At 43.8% G+C, this 9,681-nt stretch overlaps 1 long non-coding RNA gene across 1 annotated transcript; it reads right to left on the minus strand.

The window, feature by feature from the left end:
- Positions 1–388: 388 nt before the first annotated feature.
- Positions 389–2,922, minus strand: LOC122094360. Its single transcript, XR_006144750.1, has 2 exons — positions 2,710–2,922; positions 389–934 (listed from the first exon to the last, which is right to left on the minus strand). It is a non-coding gene; the product is annotated as an uncharacterized LOC122094360 (long non-coding RNA).
- Between the last annotated feature and the right edge of the window lie 6,759 nt (positions 2,923–9,681).

The raw sequence follows: 9,681 nt of genomic DNA on the forward strand, positions 1-9,681 counted from the left end.
TGTTCCGTTTGCGATTGCCAGTTCTAGTTGAGTTCATCATATTTTAAATATAAATATAAATCTAGCTATCTATTTTATATTTTTTATTATTTTTTTTTCATTTCACGTATCAGTTTCGAGTTTAAACTGTTTCTTTCTTGAGTCAATATAAATGGAGTCTCTTGTCATTTCACTGCATTATGATAATCTAAAATCCAACCCCAAGTTGGCAACTATGCTCGATCTGTACTGATAAATGAGAAACCTAAAAGACCAACCCCAAGTTGGTGAAAAATCCTGATTTGTACTAACCAACAAAATCAAAGACCAACTCCAATTTGGAAACTAAGCCTGATATTGGCAAGAAATCCTAAAAGGCCAACACGAGTTGGCAATAAAGCCCCATATATACTGATCGGCAAAAAAAACCAACCTTGGGTTAGCGCAAAGAAAAAACCGATCTTTGTCGCTCGGTAAAACACAAAGCATGGTCACAAGCAAGTACACCGGATGTGAAAGAAGACCATTCATTCAAAGAGAATTTACAGAAGTAGAAAACAAAACTCATATATGCAAGCATTCAAGTCTTGACTGTTTCCACTTCTTCGCTCTCCCTAACGGGCCGCTGATCCCGTAAGGATGGCCTCTTCCCTCATCACACAGTTTCAATGTAAGGCTGCATCTCCCTTTTGAGGATGAGCTCGAGCAAAATCTAGATTCGACCGAACACTGTTGAGATGACCAAGTAGTTCTTTCTTCCTATCCAGCCAATGGGATTGCTCGAGTCTATGAGCCTCTACCACCATTGCAACATGAGCTTCAAAATAGACAATTATTCTCAACCATTAAAATACCAACTGCTCGATCAAGGAGGTGACCTCCTTATCCTTCATCACGATGGAAGCACGAAACACCTTAACCTAGTCCGACAGCTTCTCCACCTAGTCATATGCTTCTGTAACATATAAAGAGACTTCCACAAGTTAAAACAAGAGGTACATATGCAAATTTCCAAAAAAATAAAAATAAAAATTAGAGAGAAGGCAACAAAGGATAACACAACTCAAGCAAGTGCAGCCCTCCCCCTTAGGCATAAAACACATGTGGCATATTGTCCAGAGTCAAATGATCTTCGGGAAAGTGACACGTAATGGTCAGAAACTAGCAACAAAGTCATCTTAAAAAATGTAGAAATCTTCAAAAGGCACGATCTTCAGTTGATTTTGGTCATCCAGGGCCATAGTCGCCCCTGGCCTCACCGCCTAAATCTACGCAACTTCTTCAACTGTGAACACCCATATCAGGGAAGCACAACCCTCAGACGATGTGCCATAGGGCTGCTCCCTCAAAAGGATGCTTGATTTCTCTATATGACTTGAAGTCCTAGCGGGCAGGATGGGCATATCCCATAGAGGGTCCCTTGACCTCACGGACGTGGGTAAGTCCTCAACAAGGGGCGAAGGACCATCCCGAGGACGATCACTCCCTTTGATGGTCCTTGAAGGCATCAACCGAGCGGCCTACCCCACTGATCTAGCCTAGGAGGCTGAAGGAGGATGACATCCTCAGAATGAGGGTAACTTCTGCCTCCGTAGGATGAGAAGCAAGTGGGCCTAGGGGAATCTCAATCCATCTCCTTTTTTGTCGTCTCTTGAGAGGACGGTCGGAGACTTTTGATTCTACCTCTCTCTAATTCTCCTCCTCCCTCGGTATCTCTCCCCGCCTTCGAGCCTAGGGAATCATGAAGATTGAAGGCCGCTTGAATTGAGCAATGATTGTGTGACACTATAGTCAAAACAAATAAGATTAGCGCATGAGAAATAGAGGAAAGAAATGCTCTCGACAGATCACTTGAACTCAAGTTGTGCCGAGCAAGAAAACTGTCGTCTAGCTCGGCAGTGTTGATAACCCTACCTGAGTCCATCAACACCCAAAAATTTGTTCATCTAAAGTTGTGAGAGTACGGCGGATGTTCATGGAAGCAATATCAGACTCATACCAATTATTGTTGATCAACAACCACTCGAACTTAAAGTAAAAGTGAACTGGGTTTTCCATCCCTTGATGAAGGATTCCCTTCCACAACTCTAATTCTTGACCACTAACTTAAGGCATACAAGCCCTATCTGACGTCGAGTGAATTCAGATAAAAAATCCAAAAACAAGGACATCGAAAGGTCAAGGCCGTTAACAAGGGTGTAAAACCCAAGTAAATTGAACCAACCGTTCAGCTGAAGCTAAGAAGGACTAATGCCAAAGTATGCAAAAACTTCCGAAAAATGAGCAGATGGATCGTGATGCGAATTCCTTCCCTAAAGAACTTGTTATACAAACACACATCGTGAGCTAATGGTGTGCAGGAAAATTCACCTTCCCTTGGAACCTAAAGAACCACTGATTCAAGTACATTGTAGTGAAATTGGACCCTATTGAGGACCTCTTCCATCAACAGCAATGATAGTTTAGGGCTTTAAACCCTGAGCCTATGGGAGCGGAAGCAGAATCTGTTCCCAAAGACATCATAGACGGAGTTGACCTGGTACCAGAACCAACACTATCCTCTTGGGAGATACCTGATGCTTCAAGAACAGAGGGCACAATAGCCGCCCTATCAGAAGCAGAGACTGCCCCAACTTTAAACTTTTGGGTTGTGGTTAAAGGCCGATGATGGCGGAAGCTAAGAAAAGACCAAAGAAAACAAAATGTAGAACAAAAAAAGAAGAAACTTACTAGAAGATGAGTAAATCCCCAACGAAAGGAGAAATTACGGCGAGCGACAGCGGTAGCCCAAAGAAATCACGAATAACAAAAAAAAGAGGGCGATGAAGTAGCAAGCTCTCAAAGTTGAAATGGAGAAGAAATGAAGAAGATGATCAGTAAAAGGCCTTAAAATGACACTTCTCACCGTCCAAAAAGGCGTAGGCATTTAATGACCAGACTAATGAAAAGACACCCACTGTATGAAGAGGTGCGAACTAGACCAACCAGGCATATCAATTCATTTACCTAGAGCCAACATGGCTACAGAAGTGCTTACGTGGCGATTTCTTATTAATCAGAATGTTGAAAATGCATTTTTTTAATCGCAAAAAACTACTACCATATCAACATGCTTCCTGGAAAGGCTGCGGTGCATTTATGGATGGAAATGCCTAAAATATGAAAGGTTATTAATGAAAAGACACCCTCGAATTGGTTACCCTTCCAACCAGGCTAGACGACCCAAGTACTCCCACGACTGAAAATAACTTGGCAGGAGTGGGGGGTAAATTGTTATGGTAAAAATATGCAACCGAAAACAACATGCCAAATGAACCAAGCGGGTAGCAAACCCAAAACATATGGGGCGAGCTGAACAACCTAAGCTTTGTGAGGACATCTATCCAACCTGAAGTAGACGTTTAGATCAGAAGTGAACCGACCGACCAATGTCACTCAAGGGACTTTAATGGCCGAATGGCTAGGCAAGTGCCACCATAGGGAGGACTTTGAGGGAATGTCCCACCATGTGGCTATCTGAACCACTGAATGATCCCAACTACACTAGCTCCTTGACCAATCAACAAGGCTAAAGTCTACACTTGCTGAGTGTAAAGAGGCATGTATGTCCAATCGCTCAGAGCAAGTATCTCGGTAATTAGACCATTCCACTTAGGTTGCTTGGCCTGAGACTCCAACAACTTTCCTCACCAAGTTACACTTGAAAGAAGGACTTACCAAGTCTAGATGTGGGTTACAAGACACGAACTAATCCTGGTTCAAAAGAGGCTTCTGACAGAATATTGAATTTCCCTAGATGGAAGGGTATCTCGTTATATCCTTCGGGATATGGCCAATGCATATATGGAGTTCCATATCTGGGATGACGTCCATATTCACTTTCCTGTTCTAACTTTTGCTATATTCAGACTCCTACTAGTAATGGGAAGGACAGATGCCAAAGTACTGGAATTGCTTGGTCATAAGGGGATGAATGGCAAAACGGAGACCCCACCCCTGAAGGCCTCCTCAAACAAGCAGACTTCACCACTAATTGGCATACATGAAAATTCATTAATGGCAAGCACCATAAGGGTGATTGACTCAAGGATATGGAACTGAGACCTAATACCATATAAGTCCCCCTCTTTCAAATGGCTATGGAAGTTCAGGGTCTCAAGCCCAATCCCCTGTCAGAATGAAGGTAGGCCCCATACCACTCTGGACTAGCCAGATTAGGACCCTTCTTTGAGGGAAGTATAGTAATAGAGATTAGCACAACGAAGAAGCCAGAGATGTCCCCTTGACCAGTGCTCGAAAAAATGGGGACACCAAATGAAAATGTGGCCCTATTAGTAGCAAAGATCGGTACAATCTCCACCTCCAGATCTTGGGTAAAAGCCATTAATGGCAAAAATAAAAGAAACACAAAGAAGAGAGGAGAAGTTAAAAGAAAGAGCTTATAGGTAAGATGAAGCCCGAAAAATAAGGAGGGAAAATGGTGGTGGTGAAGGTCTTGCGAGAAAAAGAGGCACACCAACGACACACTAGAAATGGAACTCTTGAGCGCAAGGAAGAAGATGAAAGTGAAGAAGATGAACAGTAAAGCTTAAAATGACACCTCTCCCCCAAAGCACACATGGGGGGCATTAAATAAAGGATATGTCATAGGACGCATCTCATGGAAAGGGTATGGTCCGAATCGCCCCAACGGACCGGTTTAGCCCACCTTAGCGCCAAGATGGATGCAAGGTAGTTGATGTGACACCTCCGTATTTGATAATCATCATAAGGAGCATCTCTACAATCATGAAATGTTGCTGCCACCTCATCATGTCTTCCAAAAAGTCTATGGTGTATTAATGGATAGGAGATTCAAAAAATGAATGGTCAAGCCCCTGAGGCGGTTATCCTTCCCACAAATGCGACTCTTGGCCACAACCAGAAGAGCCCACACCTTGAGCTGCATAATAACCTAGATACTTCGATCAATCATAAGTAATTCGATAGGAGTGGGGGGGGGGGGGGGGGGGGGGGGGGGGGGAATCTGTTGTGGCAAAAATTTACAACCCTTAAGATCACGTCACGAGGAGCAAGGGAGTGACAATCACGAAAGTGATGAATAGCGGTATGGACCATGCCAAATAGCTTTTACCCAACCAACTCACCTATCCAACCCACTCCATTAAAGGGTCCTCGGTTATGGAACGATTGTCCAAGTGCCTACGTGAGGGAAGCGGCATGAACATCCCACCCCTCAATAATAAAGAACAGATAAAATGCTCAACAACTCCAAATCCATGACTAACGGTAGGCCTGGGGCCTCACTAGTTGAACAATAAATAACACTCACTGCCTATTGTAGACACCCAATTTTGTCACCCTCCCCCGGCTGTGATGAATAAAGGATTGTGGATGCAACCTCTCGCTTTTGATTGACAGAGATGATAATTGACTGAGGTGACCCAACCCAAAAACATTCCATACTCACTCAAAAACCTCAGAAATCCCGTGCGAGATAAAAGAAGGGTCCAATTATGACTTCTCATATATGAAGGAATCCGGTCTAAAGCGACCATACGGATGGATAGTACTAGGAATCACAATTCCAATAATATATGGTGCGTCAAAATCAGACCATCGAATCTCCCACAATCATTCCCAGAAATTACACCTTGAGCACCCAAAACCCCACCTATACAACACCCACACCTTGCCATAAGCACCCAAACCTGGCCCATGCAAGCATCCACACCTTGCCATGAGCACCCAAACCCCGCCCATGCAAGCACCCACACCTTGCCATGAGCACCCAAACCCCGCCCATACACGCACTTGTACCTTGCCATGAGCACCCAAAACCCTGCCCATGTAGGCATCTATGCCCCAGCCTTATGGACCCTGCATGCACTAGCACCAACCTTGCGCTCCCTATGTGCACTAACCGCCCTGCCTTGCAAGCCTCTGCCAGCCCATGTGCACCCGACTAGCCCCCTGTGCACCCTCGCACTCACTCGAGTGCCCCCCGACAATGATCGGTATCCTCACTTTGATGACCAAATTTTGGAAGAGATTCCTTCTTCACCCGCTTGTGCACTCTGCACCACCCTGCTAGCTTACCCTACACCGCGGCCTCCCATTGACCAAAAAAAGCATCATTTTCATACTATTGGCCAAAAAAGCATCTTTTTCCTCCATTGGTCAAAAAATTACTTCTTTCACCCCATTGGCCCAAAATTTTATTTTTTTATCCCATTAGCCAAGAAAATCCACTTTTTTACCCCATGTCCCCCTATTGGCCCAAAAAATCTATAAATACCCCCTTCCTTTGGTTTTTTAGACTCAAGCCTCCTAGTGAGCATCTTTTATTGAGAAGCTTTGCCCTCTCTCCTCCCCTATATGAGGTTCTTCAAGTCTTTGAAGCGATCTTCATAAGATTAGAGGTGTTTGAAGTGTTCTTCGGGCCTTCGAAGTTCTTCAATCATCCAAAATTTTCCAAGTGAGAATCTCTTGTAGGAAAAACTCCATCCACGTTTCCCCCCCTTTAAGGTTCTTCAAGTCTTCGAAGTGATCTTTATAGATTCAAAGTGTTCTACGCATCTTCGAAGTGTTCTTCGGGCCTTCAAAATTCTTCAATCATTTGAATTTCTTCAAGCCTTGGTCTAGCCCTCCTATAGCCTATTCGTAGGGAAAGCTCTACTAGAGTGCCACCTCATCCTAGCCCTCCTATAGCCTATCCCCAACGAAAGCTCTACCGGAGTGCCACCTCAGCCTAGCCCTCCCATAGTCTATTCCTAGCAGATGCTCTGTCAGAGTGCCACCTTAGCCAAAATCCAGAAGTAGCCAATCCCTAGCAGAAGCTCTACCAGAGTGCCACCTCAGCCTAGCCCTCCCATAGCCTATTCCCAGTAGAAGCTTTACCGAAGTTACACCTCATCCTAAACCCAGAAGGAGCCTTCCCTAGCCAAAGCTCTACCAAAATTGAAATCCAAAAGTAACCATTCTTAGCCGAAACTCTGTCCGAATATTACCACAGTCAACATCTCTCGACAAAGGAAGTTGGAGGTCATGACCATCTTCCCCTGAGCCAGGAGAATTCACAAGAAAGTTCATACCAACACTAATCCAGGGGGGATCCATCCCTCTTGACCTGAAATAGGAGTCAAGCTTAGGTATAATCTCTCATCCGAATTGGCATAATGTAGACGTTATATTGACCTTGTTTTAGTGTACATAATTATTTAACTTCAGTTTATGTATATATGTGTGATAACCTAGCCATGCATGCGAAATAAAAATAATTATGGAAAATGTTTGATCTCAAGCATCTAGTAGGAAGACTGATTGAACTGGGTAGATTGGGTGCCTAATACCTTTCTAACTCTATAACCTGACATGTACCTTAAATCTCTAGACCAGACCAATCTTCAGGAGCTTTTCTGGGGAATTGGGCCCACCCTTGGGTCCTAGGCCTATAATCTTAGGTGGTGACTGCAAACCCTTTTGTATGATCCTGAGCCCCTGCATTGGACCTCATCAAATACCCATCTCGATGATGACCTTTATCTCATACGAAATAGGCCTCTATGTATCTTCGAGTGGGAACACAACGGTGCGGGGCCCAAGGGTAAGCACACATGACACACCCCTCCTCAAGAAAGGGAAAGAGAGGAGAGATGACCGAATGCATAAAAGTCCTTTCCTTCCCCTACCACCAAAGGAAAAAAGAGGAGAGATCTCCATATGCTACCCTTATAGTGGCGACTGCACTGGGGACATGTCAAGCTGGTGACACTAGATGCTATCATTAAATGCAAGAACATTTTCCACGACATCTGTTTGAAAACATGTTTGGCTAACCCCATGTTTGTAATTGTATTCGCTAACCGCATCACACATTGTGCTCGAAGTGAAATCATTTGGCAAGGGACTTCCTATCATGCCTGCACCCTCAGGGAGGTCAGTGCATGTTATGGAGAGTACTCTAAGAGAAAATGGTACCCACTTCCTGTACAAGGGTGTGCGGTATTGTTAAATGGCAAGGATGTTCGTAATTGTGCCAGCACCCTCAGGGAGGTCCGCCTAATTTATAACATTTTGAGATCGAATAATGATATTCTCGTATTACACTTTTACACACAATCACTCGCGATTCCACCACCCCCATGGCCAGTTGCTTAACCATAGGTATAGTCACGAGTAATGGGCAAAGAAGTCACCCCCTTAATCTCGTACCTATAAGTATATTAAAAGGATCAGGTACCTTGTGTATATAGATCCTATCAAGGAAGCCTTGTCGGTCCTATTGCATCCACTGTATACTCACACCATGTAGGAAATAGATGGAGAACGCTAGGAATGACACAGGCTAATCTATAGAAATTTGTTTGAGGTCTTAAAGAGGAATCTTCCTATAGTGCATTCTAGTAATAAAGAAATGCTCTCCTAAGTGGGTTTCGGATAAGAGGTGTCCTTCCTCCTTAGAAGAGAGATATAGATGATTTGGTATATGTGACTCCGGGGTGATTCTCTTCAAAGTCCTGCAAAATGCCAAATCATCTAAAAGACCCAAGGAACCTTAGAGGAAGGTCATCTAGTGGGGAAAGATTAATGAAAGCATGATTTTATCGACAGAGAATGTCTTACAGGAATATTCTGTTGAAGCCATTAGTGTGTATCTCCCACCTATGACATTGAGTGGACTAGGGGCATCAACCCCTATCCACTCCCTATCATTAAGTGGACTAACTTTGGATAAATCATTGGCTGACAATTGAGTGGATGAATAAACAAAGGGTTGGAAATACAAGAATCCTAAAATAAACCACTGTTGATTCAAGCACAATTCCATACCTCATGTATTCTCCGTGGTCCATTTGGACATGTCAAGGTAATCGATTGACTCACTTAAGTCCAGTGTCATCTCCATCGTATCTCTAGGACTGTCTACTTCCAAGCGATTACAGTCCAGTTCACATGGATCCACTCAACCCTGAATCACCTGAGCAAGCATGGGTCCACCCGATAGAAACCTTGCAAACAGAAATGGCTGAAGTTAAGAATGGATTAGCCCAAATATTGCACCTGCTATGAAATTCTCCCAGGACTGATCCCAGGGCTAAACTAGTATAGGTTACAGGAGAATTGGAACAAAATGAACCTACAGGTTACCATGGGACTTCTTCGCGAGTTGACTTAGGAGAACCAGAATCAGCCGGGCCAACCGATCAACGAGAAGTTTCACCCACTCGTCCAAATGGTCAAAGAGAAACATATTCCCGAGTTCCACCACCTAGGGTGGTGATTAAGATGAGGAAGAGGAGTTTATGGTACACATCCAAATGAACCTCCAGAGACAGAGAGAGAAAGAAAAACTAGAGAGCAGTTGGAAAAATTAAAAAATATGATCCGAATAGGAAAGAGTTCAAAAAGTCAAGTGGTGGATTTTGATGAGTTGAATTTCTTTCCCGGGGTAAGGATTCCCTAGAAGTTCAAATGGAAGACCAACAGATTTGATGGGTTAGGGGATCCCAAGGCTCATCTCAAAGTCTTTCTCAACATCACCAAATCATGGTAGCTTAATGATAATCAGATGGGACAAGCTTTCATGTTAACTCTATCAGGGCCAGCACTGAGGTGGCTCACACAGTTAGAGTCTACCCTGACCCAGAATTGGATAACTGTCACACCCCGTTCTCATAGAACCGAATCGATGATCGAGTT

The sequence above is a fragment of the Macadamia integrifolia genome, chromosome 11 (assembly GCF_013358625.1).
Source record: "Macadamia integrifolia cultivar HAES 741 chromosome 11, SCU_Mint_v3, whole genome shotgun sequence".
NCBI lineage: Eukaryota > Viridiplantae > Streptophyta > Magnoliopsida > Proteales > Proteaceae > Macadamia > Macadamia integrifolia.